Source organism: Schistocerca gregaria, chromosome 11 (assembly GCF_023897955.1).
Source record: "Schistocerca gregaria isolate iqSchGreg1 chromosome 11, iqSchGreg1.2, whole genome shotgun sequence".
Lineage (NCBI taxonomy): Eukaryota > Metazoa > Arthropoda > Insecta > Orthoptera > Acrididae > Schistocerca > Schistocerca gregaria.
In genome coordinates this window covers 4,514,734-4,532,530 of record NC_064930.1, presented here as the reverse complement: position 1 = coordinate 4,532,530, position 17,797 = coordinate 4,514,734, and the positions used below count along the sequence as shown (strand labels likewise).

Sequence of the window (17,797 nt, the reverse complement as noted above, 5' to 3'; positions counted from 1 at the left end):
CGTTGCGTGAGCGTCGTGTAAAGTCGGAAAAGTCATCTGCATGGGTGATTGCCAAGTTTGGGGAGCGTTTCGTAGTACGATCAGTGCAATGGGGACACGGAAACTTGTTGTGTCCCAGTGTTTTGCAGTTGGACGACAAGAGTTTTACACAGTAGCAAAGAGCGAGGCACTCAGTTGGCATGAACAATGGAGAGCACAATGGGGCTCGAGATGTGCTTGTTACCTCAGGTGCTGTGTGATTGTGGACAAGGAGTGAAATGGACCAATTTGTGACCGCCCTTTCAATTTAAGACGTTCAAAACAGACGGAATTTGCATTCGTAATACCAGAGCATCGAAACTACTTGGAACTCTTGTGTATATGAACGTGTCCGCGCCTTTGTATTCTGGTACTTTCGCCGCTACAAACCAACCAACCATCGTGTCCGTGCACATCAGAGTCGCAAAGAATGGAGAATAGCCAGGCTTGGTCGTGTGTGTAGCTGTAGCTCAGTTGGCAGATCGTTCGCTTAGCGTGTGAACGGTCTCGGGTTCAAGCCCCGGCTCCTCCATGTTTTGTGGTCAGTGCATGGTAAGTGTTGGTCGCGGCGAACATAAACGCACGCAAGAAGTTGCAAAACCAGCGTCACAGACTGATATGATGTATACTGTCATAAGGAGAGCAAGATGTAAGTGTGGGGACCGGCTGTTATCGTGGTGTTATCGAGTGCAGATCTCTCTTAGGTATCACGGCTTAACGTCATTGAAGTCTAGAGGTGGACAACACGTTCGTCTTACTCATAGCGGTGTCTGAACTCTATTTTCGACGTTATGCGTGCCACTTTCATTGTGGCCAACTACTATTCGATACAGATTGCACGAAACCTGAAAGACACCCTCACTGATACATAGAGAGTAGTGTTTGTCTGCGGAGTAATGGGAGTGCAAGGGTCTGTGACGTTGACATGACTGTATGTAGCACTACTAGTTATCGGTGGGGGTGGGCGTAGCTCAGATGGTAGAGCGCTCGCTTAGTGTGCGAGAGGTACTGGGATCGATACCCAGCGCCTCCAGAATTTTTAACACACCTACATGCGCACCTTGCCATGCAAGTGGAATAATTCCCAACCGGCAGAGGTGTGTAGGCAGATACAAGCGAACGATTAGCATCCACAATTGCGCCGATTTCACGTAAATCCCACTGCACGTTCCCATTCTTTGCGTGCAGTCGGCTGCTACTGGTGTTGCTGGTTGTGACTGCTGATAACAGATGCCGTAGCAATCAATTCATGGAGTGAGTTGTATGTTTTGCGATAGTCTGTCTCTGACAAGGAAGCACAGGTGATATAGGTGCGAACACAGGAAGCTTGCAGCCCCTCGCTGCCTGCAGACACAGGGCAGCCACACTAGAAGAGCGGCCTAAGCCGTAGGCGAAATGTGCTCATTCGCTTTGGCGCGACGTCGAACTATAAATAAGGCTGTCACTAGCGTGAGCGTCGTGTAAAGTCGGAAAAGTCATCTGCATGGGTGATTGCCAAGTTTGGGGAGCGTTTCGTAGTACGATCAGTGCAATGGGGACACGGAAACTTGTTGTGTCCCAGTGTTTTGCAGTTGGACGACAAGAGTTTTACACAGTAGCAAAGAGCGAGGCACTGAGTTGGCATGAACAATGGAGAGCACAATGGGGCTCGAGATGTGCTTGTTACCTCAGGTGCTGTGTGATTGTGGACAAGGAGTGAAATGGACCAATTTGTGACCGCCCTTTCAATTTAAGACGTTCAAAACAGACGGAATTTGCATTCGTAATACCAGAGCATCGAAACTACTTGGAACTCTTGTGTATATGAACGTGTCCGCGCCTTTGTATTCTGGTACCTTCGCCACTACAAACCAACCAACCATCGTGTCCGTGCACATCAGAGTCGCAAAGAATGGAGAATAGCCAGGCTTGGTCGTGTGTGTAGCTGTAGCTCAGTTGGCAGATCGTTCGCTTAGCGTGTGAACGGTCTTGGGTTCAAGCCCCGGCTCCTCCATGTTTTGTGGTCAGTGCATGGTAAGTGTTGGTCGCGGCGAACATAAACGCACGCAAGAAGTTGCAAAACCAGCGTCACAGACTGATATGATGTATACTGTCATAAGGAGAGCAAGATGTAAGTGTGGGGACCGGCTGTTATCGTGGTGTTATCGAGTGCAGATCTCTCTTAGGTATCACGGCTTAACGTCATTGAAGTCTAGAGGTGGACAACACGTTCGTCTTACTCAGAGCGGTGTCTGAACTCTATTTTCGACGTTATGCGTGCCACTTTCATTGTGGCCAACTACGATTCGATACAGAATGCACGAAACCTGAAAGACACCCTCACTGATACATAGAGAGTAGTGTTTGTCTGCGGAATAATGGGAGTGCAAGGGTCTGTGACGTTGACATGACTGTATGTAGCACTACTAGTTATCGGGGGGGTGGGCGTAGCTCAGATGGTAGAGCGCTCGCTTAGTGTGCGAGAGGTACTGGGATCGATACCCAGCGCCTCCAGAATTTTTAACACACCTACATGCGCACCTTGCCATGCAAGTGGAATAATTCCCAACCGGCAGAGGTGTGTACGCAGATACAAGCGAACGATTAGCATCCACAATTGCGCCGATTTCACGTAAATCCCACTGCACGTTCCCATTCTTTGCGTGCAGTCGGCTGCTACTGGTGTTGCTGGTTGTGACTGCTGATAACAGATGCCGTAGCAATCAATTCATGGAGTGAGTTGTATGTTTTGCGATAGTCTGTCTCTGACAAGGAAGAACAGGTGATATAGGTGCGAACACAGGAAGCTTGCAGCCCCTCGCTGCCTGCAGACACAGAGCAGCCACACTAGAAGAGCGGCCTAAGCCGTAGGCGAAATGTGCTCATTCGCTTTGGCGCGACGTCGAACTATAAATAAGGCTGTCACTAGCGTGAGCGTCGTGTAAAGTCGGAAAAGTCATCTGCATGGGTGATTGCCAAGTTTGGGGAGCGTTTCGTAGTACGATCAGTGCAATGGGGACACGGAAACTTGTTGTGTCCCAGTGTTTTGCAGTTGGACGACAAGAGTTTTACACAGTAGCAAAGAGCGAGGCACTCAGTTGGCATGAACAATGGAGAGCACAATGGGGCTCGAGATGTGCTTGTTACCTCAGGTGCTGTGTGATTGTGGACAAGGAGTGAAATGGACCAATTTGTGACCGCCCTTTCAATTTAAGACGTTCAAAACAGACGGAATTTGCATTCGTAATACCAGAGCATCGAAACTACTTGGAACTCTTGTGTATATGAACGTGTCCGCGCCTTTGTATTCTGGTACCTTCGCCACTACAAACCAACCAACCATCGTGTCCGTGCACATCAGAGTCGCAAAGAATGGAGAATAGCCAGGCTTGGTCGTGTGTGTAGCTGTAGCTCAGTTGGCAGATCGTTCGCTTAGCGTGTGAACGGTCTCGGGTTCAAGCCCCGGCTCCTGCATGTTTTGTGGTCAGTGCATGGTAAGTGTTGGTCGCGGCGAACATAAACGCACGCAAGAAGTTGCAAAACCAGCGTCACAGACTGATATGATGTATACTGTCATAAGGAGAGCAAGATGTAAGTGTGGGGACCGGCTGTTATCGTGGTGTTATCGAGTGCAGATCTCTCTTAGGTATCACGGCTTAACGTCATTGAAGTCTAGAGGTGGACAACACGTTCGTCTTACTCATAGCGGTGTCTGAACTCTATTTTCGACGTTATGCGTGCCACTTTCATTGTGGCCAACTACGATTCGATACAGTATGCACGAAACCTGAAAGACACCCTCACTGATACATAGAGAGTAGTGTTTGTCTGCGGAATAATGGGAGTGCAAGGGTCTGTGACGTTGACATGACTGTATGTAGCACTACTAGTTATCGGGGGGGTGGGCGTAGCTCAGATGGTAGAGTGCTCGCTTAGTGTGTGAGAGGTACTGGGATCGATACCCAGCGCCTCCAGAATTTTTAACACACCTACATGCGCACCTTGCCATGCAAGTGGAATAATTCCCAACCGGCAGAGGTGTGTACGCAGATACAAGCGAACGATTAGCATCCACAATTGCGCCGATTTCACGTAAATCCCACTGCACGTTCCCATTCTTTGCGTGCAGTCGGCTGCTACTGGTGTTGCTGGTTGTGACTGCTGATAACAGATGCCGTAGCAATCAATTCATGGAGTGAGTTGTATGTTTTGCGATAGTCTGTCTCTGACAAAGAAGCACAGGTGATATAGGTGCGAACACAGGAAGCTTGCAGCCCCTCGCTGCCTGCAGACACAGAGCAGCCACACTAGAAGAGCGGCCTAAGCCGTAGGCGAAATGTGCTCATTCGCTTTGGCGCGACGTCGAACTATAAATAAGGCTGACACTAGCGTGAGCGTTGCATGAGCGTCGTGTAAAGTCGGAAAAGTCATCTGCATGGGTGATTGCCAAGTTTGGGGAGCGTTTCGTAGTACGATCAGTGCAATGGGGACACGGAAACTTGTTGTGTCCCAGTGTTTTGCACTTGGACGACAAGAGTTTTACACAGTAGCAAAGAGCAAGGCACTGAGTTGGCATGAACAATGGAGAGCACAATGGGGCTCGAGATGTGCTTGTTACCTCAGGTGCTGTGTGATTGTGGACAAGGAGTGAAATGGACCAATTTGTGACCGCCCTTTCAATTTAAGACGTTCAAAACAGACGGAATTTGCATTCGTAATACCAGAGCATCGAAACTACTTGGAACTCTTGTGTATATGAACGTGTCCGCGCCTTTGTATTCTGGTACCTTCGCCACTACAAACCAACCAACCATCGTGTCCGTGCACATCAGAGTCGCAAAGAATGGAGAATAGCCAGGCTTGGTCGTGTGTGTAGCTGTAGCTCAGTTGGCATATCGTTCGCTTAGCGTGTGAACGGTCTAGGGTTCAAGCCCCGGCTCCTCCATGTTTTGTGGTCAGTGCATGGTAAGTGTTGGTCGCGGCGAACATAAACGCACGCAAGAAGTTGCAAAACCAGCGTCACAGACTGATATGATGTATACTATCATAAGGAGAGCAAGATGTAAGTGTGGGGACCGGCTGTTATCGTGGTGTTATCGAGTGCAGATCTCTCTTAGGTATCACGGCTTAACGTCATTGAAGTCTAGAGGTGGACAACACGTTCGTCTTACTCAGAGCGGTGTCTGAACTCTATTTTCGACGTTATGCGTGCCACTTTCATTGTGGCCAACTACGATTCGATACAGAATGCACGAAACCTGAAAGACACCCTCACTGATACATAGAGAGTAGTGTTTGTCTGCGGAATAATGGGAGTGCAAGGGTCTGTGACGTTGATATGACTGTATGTAGCACTACTAGTTATCGGGGGGGTGGGCGTAGCTCAGATGGTAGAGCGCTCGCTTAGTGTGCGAGAGGTACTGGGATCGATACCCAGCGCCTCCAGAATTTTTAACACACCTACATGCGCACCTTGCCATGCAAGTGGAATAATTCCCAACCGGCAGAGGTGTGTAGGCAGATACAAGCGAACGATTAGCATCCACAATTGCGCCGATTTCACGTAAATCCCACTGCACGTTCCCATTCTTTGCGTGCAGTCGGCTGCTACTGGTGTTGCTGGTTGTGACTGCTGATAACAGATGCCGTAGCAATCAATTCATGGAGTGAGTTGTATGTTTTGCGATAGTCTGTCTCTGACAAGGAAGCACAGGTGATATAGGTGCGAACACAGGAAGCTTGCAGCCCCTCGCTGCCTGCAGACACAGAGCAGCCACACTAGAAGAGCGGCCTAAGCCGTAGGCGAAATGTGCTCATTCGCTTTGGCGCGACGTCGAACTATAAATAAGGCTGTCACTAGCGTGAGCGTCGTGTAAAGTCGGAAAAGTCATCTGCATGGGTGATTGCCAAGTTTGGGGAGCGTTTCGTAGTACGATCAGTGCAATGGGGACACGGAAACTTGTTGTGTCCCAGTGTTTTGCAGTTGGACGACAAGAGTTTTACACAGTAGCAAAGAGCGAGGCACTGAGTTGGCATGAACAATGGAGAGCACAATGGGGCTCGAGATGTGCTTGTTACCTCAGGTGCTGTGTGATTGTGGACAAGGAGTGAAATGGACCAATTTGTGACCGCCCTTTCAATTTAAGACGTTCAAAACAGACGGAATTTGCATTCGTAATACCAGAGCATCGAAACTACTTGGAACTCTTGTGTATATGAACGTGTCCGCGCCTTTGTATTCTGGTACTTTCGCCGCTACAAACAAACCAACCATCGTGTCCGTGCACATCAGAGTCGCAAAGAATGGAGAATAGCCAGGCTTGGTCGTGTGTGTAGCTGTAGCTCAGTTGGCAGATCGTTCGCTTAGCGTGTGAACGGTCTCGGGTTCAAGCCCCGGCTCCTCCATGTTTTGTGGTCAGTGCATGGTAAGTGTTGGTCGCGGCAAACATAAACGCACGCAAGAAGTTGGAAAACCAGCGTCACAGACTGATATGATGTATACTGTCATAAGGAGAGCAAGATGTAAGTGTGGGGACCGGCTGTTATCGTGGTGTTATCGAGTGCAGATCTCTCTTAGGTATCACGGCTTAACGTCATTGAAGTCTAGAGGTGGACAACACGTTCGTCTTACTCATAGCGGTGTCTGAACTCTATTTTCGACGTTATGCGTGCCACTTTCATTGTGGCCAACTACTATTCGATACAGATTGCACGAAACCTGAAAGACACCCTCACTGATACATAGAGAGTAGTGTTTGTCTGCGGAATAATGGGAGTGCAAGGGTCTGTGACGTTGACATGACTGTATGTAGCACTACTAGTTATCGGGGGGGTGGGCGTAGCTCAGATGGTAGAGCGCTCGCTTAGTGTGCGAGAGGTTCTGGGATCGATACCCAGCGCCTCCAGAATTTTTAACACACCTACATGCGCACCTTGCCATGCAAGTGGAATAATTCCCAACCGGCAGAGGTGTGTAGGCAGATACAAGCGAACGATTAGCATCCACAATTGCGCCGATTTCACGTAAATCCCACTGCAAGTTCCCATTCTTTGCGTGCAGTCGGCTGCTACTGGTGTTGCTGGTTGTGACTGCTGATAACAGATGCCGTAGCAATCAATTCATGGAGTGAGTTGTATGTTTTGCGATAGTCTGTCTCTGACAAGGAAGCACAGGTGATATAGGTGCGAACACAGGAAGCTTGCAGCCCCTCGCTGCCTGCAGACACAGAGCAGCCACACTAGAAGAGCGGCCTAAGCCGTAGGCGAAATGTGCTCATTCGCTTTGGCGCGACGTCGAACTATAAATAAGGCTGTCACTAGCGTGAGCGTCGTGTAAAGTCGGAAAAGTCATCTGCATGGGTGATTGCCAAGTTTGGGGAGCGTTTCGTAGTACGATCAGTGCAATGGGGACACGGAAACTTGTTGTGTCCCAGTGTTTTGCAGTTGGACGACAAGAGTTTTACACAGTAGCAAAGAGCGAGGCACTGAGTTGGCATGAACAATGGAGAGCACAATGGGGCTCGAGATGTGCTTGTTACCTCAGGTGCTGTGTGATTGTGGACAAGGAGTGAAATGGACCAATTTGTGACCGCCCTTTCAATTTAAGACGTTCAAAACAGACGGAATTTGCATTCGTAATACCAGAGCATCGAAACTACTTGGAACTCTTGTGTATATGAACGTGTCCGCGCCTTTGTATTCTGGTACCTTCGCCACTACAAACCAACCAACCATCGTGTCCGTGCACATCAGAGTCGCAAAGAATGGAGAATAGCCAGGCTTGGTCGTGTGTGTAGCTGTAGCTCAGTTGGCAGATCGTTCGCTTAGCGTGTGAACGGTCTCGGGTTCAAGCCCCGGCTCCTCCATGTTTTGTGGTCAGTGCATGGTAAGTGTTGGTCGCGGCGAACATAAACGCACGCAAGAAGTTGCAAAACCAGCGTCACAAACTGATATGATGTATACTGTCATAAGGAGAGCAAGATGTAAGTGTGGGGACCGGCTGTTATCGTGGTGTTATCGAGTGCAGATCTCTCTTAGGTATCACGGCTTAACGTCATTGAAGTCTAGAGGTGGACAACACGTTCGTCTTACTCAGAGCGGTGTCTGAACTCTATTTTCGACGTTATGCGTGCCACTTTCATTGTGGCCAACTACGATTCGATACAGTATGCACGAAACCTTAAAGACACCCTCACTGATACATAGAGAGTAGTGTTTGTCTGCGGAATAATGGGAGTGCAAGGGTCTGTGACGTTGACATGACTGTATGTAGCACTACTAGTTATCGGGGGGGTGGGCGTAGCTCAGATGGTAGAGCGCTCGCTTAGTGTGTGAGAGGTACTGGGATCGATACCCAGCGCCTCCAGAATTTTTAACACACCTACATGCGCACCTTGCCATGCAAGTGGAATAATTCCCAACCGGCAGAGGTGTGTACGCAGATACAAGCGAACGATTAGCATCCACAATTGCGCCGATTTCACGTAAATCCCACTGCACGTTCCCATTCTTTGCGTGCAGTCGGCTGCTACTGGTGTTGCTTGTTGTGACTGCTGATAACAGATGCCGTAGCAATCAATTCATGGAGTGAGTTGTATGTTTTGCGATAGTCTGTCTCTGACAAGGAAGCACAGGTGATATAGGTGCGAACACAGGAAGCTTGCAGCCCCTCGCTGCCTGCAGACACAGAGCAGCCACACTAGAAGAGCGGCCTAAGCCGTAGGCGAAATGTGCTCATTCGCTTTGGCGCGACGTCGAACTATAAATAAGGCTGTCACTAGCGTGAGCGTCGTGTAAAGTCGGAAAAGTCATCTGCATGGGTGATTGCCAAGTTTGGGGAGCGTTTCGTAGTACGATCAGTGCAATGGGGACACGGAAACTTGTTGTGTCCCAGTGTTTTGCAGTTGGACGACAAGAGTTTTACACAGTAGCAAAGAGCGAGGCACTGAGTTGGCATGAACAATGGAGAGCACAATGGGGCTCGAGATGTGCTTGTTACCTCAGGTGCTGTGTGATTGTGGACAAGGAGTGAAATGGACCAATTTGTGACCGCCCTTTCAATTTAAGACGTTCAAAACAGACGGAATTTGCATTCGTAATACCAGAGCATCGAAACTACTTGGAACTCTTGTGTATATGAACGTGTCCGCGCCTTTGTATTCTGGTACTTTCGCCGCTACAAACCAACCAACCATCGTGTCCGTGCACATCAGAGTCGCAAAGAATGGAGAATAGCCAGGCTTGGTCGTGTGTGTAGCTGTAGCTCAGTTGGCAGATCGTTCGCTTAGCGTGTGAACGGTCTCGGGTTCAAGCCCCGGCTCCTCCATGTTTTGTGGTCAGTGCATGGTAAGTGTTGGTCGCGGCAAACATAAACGCACGCAAGAAGTTGCAAAACCAGCGTCACAGACTGATATGATGTATACTGTCATAAGGAGAGCAAGATGTAAGTGTGGGGACCGGCTGTTATCGTGGTGTTATCGAGTGCAGATCTCTCTTAGGTATCACGGCTTAACGTCATTGAAGTCTAGAGGTGGACAACACGTTCGTCTTACTCATAGCGGTGTCTGAACTCTATTTTCGACGTTATGCGTGCCACTTTCATTGTGGCCAACTACTATTCGATACAGATTGCACGAAACCTGAAAGACACCCTCACTGATACATAGAGAGTAGTGTTTGTCTGCGGAATAATGGGAGTGCAAGGGTCTGTGACGTTGACATGACTGTATGTAGCACTACTAGTTATCGGGGGGGTGGGCGTAGCTCAGATGGTAGAGCGCTCGCTTAGTGTGCGAGAGGTTCTGGGATCGATACCCAGCGCCTCCAGAATTTTTAACACACCTACATGCGCACCTTGCCATGCAAGTGGAATAATTCCCAACCGGCAGAGGTGTGTAGGCAGATACAAGCGAACGATTAGCATCCACAATTGCGCCGATTTCACGTAAATCCCACTGCACGTTCCCATTCTTTGCGTGCAGTCGGCTGCTACTGGTGTTGCTGGTTGTGACTGCTGATAACAGATGCCGTAGCAATCAATTCATGGAGTGAGTTGTATGTTTTGCGATAGTCTGTCTCTGACAAGGAAGCACAGGTGATATAGGTGCGAACACAGGAAGCTTGCAGCCCCTCGCTGCCTGCAGACACAGAGCAGCCACACTAGAAGAGCGGCCTAAGCCGTAGGAGAAATGTGCTCATTCGCTTTGGCGCGACGTCGAACTATAAATAAGGCTGTCACTAGCGTGAGCGTCGTGTAAAGTCGGAAAAGTCATCTGCATGGGTGATTGCCAAGTTTGGGGAGCGTTTCGTAGTACGATCAGTGCAATGGGGACACGGAAACTTGTTGTGTCCCAGTGTTTTGCAGTTGGACGACAAGAGTTTTACACAGTAGCAAAAGCGAGGCACTGAGTTGGCATGAACAATGGAGAGCACAATGGGGCTCGAGATGTGCTTGTTACCTCAGGTGCTGTGTGATTGTGGACAAGGAGTGAAATGGACCAATTTGTGACCGCCCTTTCAATTTAAGACGTTCAAAACAGACGGAATTTGCATTCGTAATACCAGAGCATCGAAACTACTTGGAACTCTTGTGTATATGAACGTGTCCGCGCCTTTGTATTCTGGTACCTTCGCCACTACAAACCAACCAACCATCGTGTCCGTGCACATCAGAGTCGCAAAGAATGGAGAATAGCCAGGCTTGGTCGTGTGTGTAGCTGTAGCTCAGTTGGCAGATCGTTCGCTTAGCGTGTGAACGGTCTCGGGTTCAAGCCCCGGCTCCTGCATGTTTTGTGGTCAGTGCATGGTAAGTGTTGGTCGCGGCGAACATAAACGCACGCAAGAAGTTGCAAAACCAGCGTCACAGACTGATATGATGTATACTGTCATAAGGAGAGCAAGATGTAAGTGTGGGGACCGGCTGTTATCGTGGTGTTATCGAGTGCAGATCTCTCTTAGGTATCACGGCTTAACGTCATTGAAGTCTAGAGGTGGACAACACGTTCGTCTTACTCAGAGCGGTGTCTGAACTCTATTTTCGACGTTATGCGTGCCACTTTCATTGTGGCCAACTACGATTCAATACAGAATGCACGAAACCTGGAAGACACACTCACTGATACATAGAGAGTAGTGTTTGTCTGCGGAATAATGGGAGTGCAAGGGTCTGTGACGTTGATATGACTGTATGTAGCACTACTAGTTATCGGAGGGGGTGGGCGTAGCTCAGATGGTAGAGCGCTCGCTTAGTGTGCGAGAGGTACTGGGATCGATACCCAGCGCCTCCAGAATTTTTAACACACCTACATGCGCACCTTGCCATGCAAGTGGAATAATTCCCAACCGGCAGAGGTGTGTACGCAGATACAAGCGAACGATTAGCATCCACAATTGCGCCGATTTCACGTAAATCCCACTGCACGTTCCCATTCTTTGCGTGCAGTCGGCTGCTACTGGTGTTGCTGGTTGTGACTGCTGATAACAGATGCCGTAGCAATCAATTCATGGAGTGAGTTGTATGTTTTGCGATAGTCTGTCTCTAACAAGGAAGCACAGGTGATATAGGTGCGAACACAGGAAGCTTGCAGCCCCTCGCTGCCTGCAGACACAGAGCAGCCACTCTAGAAGAGCGGCCTAAGCCGTAGGCGAAATGTGCTCATTCGCTTTGGCGCGACGTCGAACTATAAATAAGGCTGTCACTAGCGTGAGCGTCGTGTAAAGTCGGAAAAGTCATCTGCATGGGTGATTGCCAAGTTTGGGGAGCGTTTCGTAGTACGATCAGTGCAATGGGGACACGGAAACTTGTTGTGTCCCAGTGTTTTGCAGTTGGACGACAAGAGTTTTACACAGTAGCAAAGAGCGAGGCACTGAGTTGGCATGAACAATGGAGAGCACAATGGGGCTCGAGATGTGCTTGTTACCTCAGGTGCTGTGTGATTGTGGACAAGGAGTGAAATGGACCAATTTGTGACCGCCCTTTCAATTTAAGACGTTCAAAACAGACGGAATTTGCATTCGTAATACCAGAGCATCGAAACTACTTGGAACTCTTGTGTATATGAACGTGTCCGCGCCTTTGTATTCTGGTACCTTCGCCACTACAAACCAACCAACCATCGTGTCCGTGCACATCAGAGTCGCAAAGAATGGAGAATAGCCAGGCTTGGTCGTGTGTGTAGCTGTAGCTCAGTTGGCAGATCGTTCGCTTAGCGTGTGAACGGTCTTGGGTTCAAGCCCCGGCTCCTCCATGTTTTGTGGTCAGTGCATGGTAAGTGTTGGTCGCGGCGAACATAAACGCACGCAAGAAGTTGCAAAACCAGCGTCACAGACTGATATGATGTATACTGTCATAAGGAGAGCAAGATGTAAGTGTGGGGACCGGCTGTTATCGTGGTGTTATCGAGTGCAGATCTCTCTTAGGTATCACGGCTTAACGTCATTGAAGTCTAGAGGTGGACAACACGTTCGTCTTACTCAGAGCGGTGTCTGAACTCTATTTTCGACGTTATGCGTGCCACTTTCATTGTGGCCAACTACGATTCAATACAGAATGCACGAAACCTGGAAGACACACTCACTGATACATAGAGAGTAGTGTTTGTCTGCGGAATAATGGGAGTGCAAGGGTCTGTGACGTTGATATGCCTGTATGTAGCACTACTAGTTATCGGGGGGGTGGGCGTAGCTCAGATGGTAGAGCGCTCGCTTAGTGTGCGAGAGGTACTGGGATCGATACCCAGCGCCTCCAGAATTTTTAACACACCTACATGCGCACCTTGCCATGCAAGTGGAATAATTCCCAACCGGCAGAGGTGTGTACGCAGATACAAGCGAACGATTAGCATCCACAATTGCGCCGATTTCACGTAAATCCCACTGCACGTTCCCATTCTTTGCGTGCAGTCGGCTGCTACTGGTGTTGCTGGTTGTGACTGCTGATAACAGATGCCGTAGCAATCAATTCATGGAGTGAGTTGTATGTTTTGCGATAGTCTGTCTCTAACAAGGAAGCACAGGTGATATAGGTGCGAACACAGGAAGCTTGCAGCCCCTCGCTGCCTGCAGACACAGAGCAGCCACACTAGAAGAGCGGCCTAAGCCGTAGGCGAAATGTGCTCATTCGCTTTGGCGCGACGTCGAACTATAAATAAGGCTGTCACTAGCGTGAGCGTTGCGTGAGCGTCGTGTAAAGTCGGAAAAGTCATCTGCATGGGTGATTGCCAAGTTTGGGGAGCGTTTCGTAGTACGATCAGTGCAATGGGGACACGGAAACTTGTTGTGTCCCAGTGTTTTGCAGTTGGACGACAAGAGTTTTACACAGTAGCAAAGAGCGAGGCACTGAGTTGGCATGAACAATGGAGAGCACAATGGGGCTCGAGATGTGCTTGTTACCTCAGGTGCTGTGTGATTGTGGACAAGGAGTGAAATGGACCAATTTGTGACCGCCCTTTCAATTTAAGACGTTCAAAACAGACGGAATTTGCATTCGTAATACCAGAGCATCGAAACTACTTGGAACTCTTGTGTATATGAACGTGTCCGCGCCTTTGTATTCTGGTACCTTCGCCACTACAAACCAACCAACCATCGTGTCCGTGCACATCAGAGTCGCAAAGAATGGAGAATAGCCAGGCTTGGTCGTGTGTGTAGCTGTAGCTCAGTTGGCAGATCGTTCGCGTAGCGTGTGAACGGTCTCGGGTTCAAGCCCCAGCTCCTGCATGTTTTGTGGTCAGTGCATGGTAAGTGTTGGTCGCGGCGAACATAAACGCACGCAAGAAGTTGCAAAACCAGCGTCACAGACTGATATGATGTATACTGTCATAAGGAGAGCAAGATGTAAGTGTGGGGACCGGCTGTTATCGTGGTGTTATCGAGTGCAGATCTCTCTTAGGTATCACGGCTTAACGTCATTGAAGTCTAGAGGTGGACAACACGTTCGTCTTACTCAGAGCGGTGTCTGAACTCTATTTTCGACGTTATGCGTGCCACTTTCATTGTGGCCAACTACGATTCGATACAGAATGCACGAAACCTGAAAGACACCCTCACTGATACATAGAGAGTAGTGTTTGTCTGCGGAATAATGGGAGTGCAAGGGTCTGTGACGTTGACATGACTGTATGTAGCACTACTAGTTATCGGGGGAGTGGGCGTAGCTCAGATGGTAGAGCGCTCGCTTAGTGTGCGAGAGGTACTGGGATCGATACCCAGCGCCTCCAGAATTTTTAACACACCTACATGCGCACCTTGCCATGCAAGTGGAATAATTCCCAACCGGCAGATACAAGCGAACGATTAGCATCCACAATTGCGCCGATTTCACGTAAATCCCACTGCACGTTCCCATTCTTTGCGTGCAGTCGGCTGCTACTGGTGTTGCTGGTTGTGACTGCTGATAACAGATGCCGTAGCAATCAATTCATGGAGTGAGTTGTATGTTTTGCGATAGTCTGTCTCTGACAAGGAGGCACAGGTGATATAGGTGCGAACACAGGAAGCTTGCAGCCCCTCGCTGCCTGCAGACACAGAGCAGCCACACTAGAAAAGCGGCCTAAGCCGTAGGCGAAATGTGCTCATTCGCTTTGGCACGACGTCGAACTATAAATAAGGCTGTCACTAGCGTGAGCGTCGTGTAAAGTCGGAAAAGTCATCTGCATGGGTGATTGCCAAGTTTGGGGAGCGTTTCGTAGTACGATCAGTGCAATGGGGACACGGAAACTTGTTGTGTCCCAGTGTTTTGCAGTTGGACGACAAGAGTTTTACACAGTAGCAAAGAGCGAGGCACTGAGTTGGCATGAACAATGGAGAGCACAATGGGGCTCGAGATGTGCTTGTTACCTCAGGTGCTGTGTGATTGTGGACAAGGAGTGAAATGGACCAATTTGTGACTGCCCTTTCAATTTAAGACGTTCAAAACAGACGGAATTTGCATTCGTAATACCAGAGCATCGAAACTACTTGGAACTCTTGTGTATATGAACGTGTCCGCGCCTTTGTATTCTGGTACCTTCGCCGCTACAAACCAACCAACCATCGTGTCCGTGCACATCAGAGTCGCAAAGAATGGAGAATAGCCAGGCTTGGTCGTGTGTGTAGCTGTAGCTCAGTTGGCAGATCGTTCGCTTAGCGTGTGAACGGTCTCGGGTTCAAGCCCCGGCTCCTCCATGTTTTGTGGTCAGTGCATGGTAAGTGTTGGTCGCGGCGAACATAAACGCACGCAAGAAGTTGCAAAACCAGCGTCACAGACTGATATGATGTATACTGTCATAAGGAGAGCAAGATGTAAGTGTGGGGACCGGCTGTTATCGTGGTGTTATCGAGTGCAGATCTCTCTTAGGTATCACGGCTTAACGTCATTGAAGTCTAGAGGTGGACAACACGTTCGTCTTACTCAGAGCGGTGTCTGAACTCTATTTTCGACGTTATGCGTGCCACTTTCATTGTGGCCAACTACGATTCGATACAGAATGCACGAAACCTGAAAGACACCCTCACTGATACATAGAGAGTAGTGTTTGTCTGCGGAATAATGGGAGTGCAAGGGTCTGTGACGTTGACATGACTGTATGTAGCACTACTAGTTATCGGGGGAGTGGGCGTAGCTCAGATGGTAGAGCGCTCGCTTAGTGTGCGAGAGGTACTGGGATCGATACCCAGCGCCTCCAGAATTTTTAACACACCTACATGCGCACCTTGCCATGCAAGTGGAATAATTCCCAACCGGCAGAGGTGTGTAGGCAGGTACAAGCGAACGATTAGCATCCACAATTGCGCCGATTTCACGTAAATCCCACTGCACGTTCCCATTCTTTGCGTGCAGTCGGCTGCTACTGGTGTTGCTGGTTGTGACTGCTGATAACAGATGCCGTAGCAATCAATTCATGGAGTGAGTTGTATGTTTTGCGATAGTCTGTCTCTGACAAGGAAGCACAGGTGATATAGGTGCGAACACAGGAAGCTTGCAGCCCCTCGCTGCCTGCAGACACAGAGCAGCCACACTAGAAGAGCGGCCTAAGCCGTAGGCGAAATGTGCTCATTCGCTTTGGCGCGACGTCGAACTATAAATAAGGCTGTCACTTGCGTGAGCGTCGTGTAAAGTCGGAAAAGTCATCTGCATGGGTGATTGCCAAGTTTGGGGAGCGTTTCGTAGTACGATCAGTGCAATGGGGACACGGAAACTTGTTGTGTCCCAGTGTTTTGCAGTTGGACGACAAGAGTTTTACACAGTAGCAAAGAGCGAGGCACTGAGTTGGCATGAACAATGGAGAGCACAATGGGGCTCGAGATGTGCTTGTTACCTCAGGTGCTGTGTGATTGTGGACAAGGAGTGAAATGGACCAATTTGTGACCGCCCTTTCAATTTAAGACGTTCAAAACAGACGGAATTTGCATTCGTAATACCAGAGCATCGAAACTACTTGGAACTCTTGTGTATATGAACGTGTCCGCGCCTTTGTATTCTGGTACCTTCGCCACTACAAACCAACCAACCATCGTGTCCGTGCACATCAGAGTCGCAAAGAATGGAGAATAGCCAGGCTTGGTCGTGTGTGTAGCTGTAGCTCAGTTGGCAGATCGTTCGCGTAGCGTGTGAACGGTCTCGGGTTCAAGCCCCAGCTCCTGCATGTTTTGTGGTCAGTGCATGGTAAGTGTTGGTCGCGGCGAACATAAACGCACGCAAGAAGTTGCAAAACCAGCGTCACAGACTGATATGATGTATACTGTCATAAGGAGAGCAAGATGTAAGTGTGGGGACCGGCTGTTATCGTGGTGTTATCGAGTGCAGATCTCTCTTAGGTATCACGGCTTAACGTCATTGAAGTCTAGAGGTGGACAACACGTTCGTCTTACTCAGAGCGGTGTCTGAACTCTATTTTCGACGTTATGCGTGCCACTTTCATTGTGGCCAACTACGATTCGATACAGAATGCACGAAACCTGAAAGACACCCTCACTGATACATAGAGAGTAGTGTTTGTCTGCGGAATAATGGGAGTGCAAGGGTCTGTGACGTTGACATGACTGTATGTAGCACTACTAGTTATCGGGGGAGTGGGCGTAGCTCAGATGGTAGAGCGCTCGCTTAGTGTGCGAGAGGTACTGTGATCGATACCCAGCGCCTCCAGAATTTTTAACACACCTACATGCGCACCTTGCCATGCAAGTGGAATAATTCCCAACCGGCAGAGGTGTGTAGGCAGGTACAAGCGAACGATTAGCATCCACAATTGCGCCGATTTCACGTAAATCCCACTGCACGTTCCCATTCTTTGCGTGCAGTCGGCTGCTACTGGTGTTGCTGGTTGTGACTGCTGATAACAGATGCCGTAGCAATCAATTCATGGAGTGAGTTGTATGTTTTGCGATAGTCTGTCTCTGACAAGGAAGCACAGGTGATATAGGTGCGAACACAGGAAGCTTGCAGCCCCTCGCTGCCTGCAGACACAGAGCAGCCACACTAGAAGAGCGGCCTAAGCCGTAGGCGAAATGTGCTCATTCGCTTTGGCGCGACGTCGAACTATAAATAAGGCTGTCACTTGCGTGAGCGTCGTGTAAAGTCGGAAAAGTCATCTGCATGGGTGATTGCCAAGTTTGGGGAGCGTTTCGTAGTACGATCAGTGCAATGGGGACACGGAAACTTGTTGTGTCCCAGTGTTTTGCAGTTGGACGACAAGAGTTTTACACAGTAGCAAAGAGCGAGGCACTGAGTTGGCATGAACAATGGAGAGCACAATGGGGCTCGAGATGTGCTTGTTACCTCAGGTGCTGTGTGATTGTGGACAAGGAGTGAAATGGACCAATT

At 49.2% G+C, this 17,797-nt stretch overlaps 4 non-coding genes across 4 annotated transcripts; all 4 read left to right on the top strand.

The window, feature by feature from the left end:
• Positions 1–6,828: 6,828 nt before the first annotated feature.
• On the top strand, positions 6,829–6,902 carry Trnat-agu (transfer RNA threonine (anticodon AGU)). The gene has a single exon. It is a non-coding gene; the product is annotated as a tRNA-Thr (tRNA).
• Positions 6,903–9,748: 2,846 nt separating this feature from the next.
• Trnat-agu (transfer RNA threonine (anticodon AGU)) lies at positions 9,749–9,822 on the top strand. Its single transcript has one exon. It is a non-coding gene; the product is annotated as a tRNA-Thr (tRNA).
• Positions 9,823–14,137: 4,315 nt separating this feature from the next.
• On the top strand, positions 14,138–14,213 carry Trnat-agu (transfer RNA threonine (anticodon AGU)). The gene has a single exon. It is a non-coding gene; the product is annotated as a tRNA-Thr (tRNA).
• Positions 14,214–15,583: 1,370 nt separating this feature from the next.
• Trnat-agu (transfer RNA threonine (anticodon AGU)) lies at positions 15,584–15,659 on the top strand. Its single transcript has one exon. It is a non-coding gene; the product is annotated as a tRNA-Thr (tRNA).
• The last annotated feature ends 2,138 nt before the right edge of the window (positions 15,660–17,797 follow it).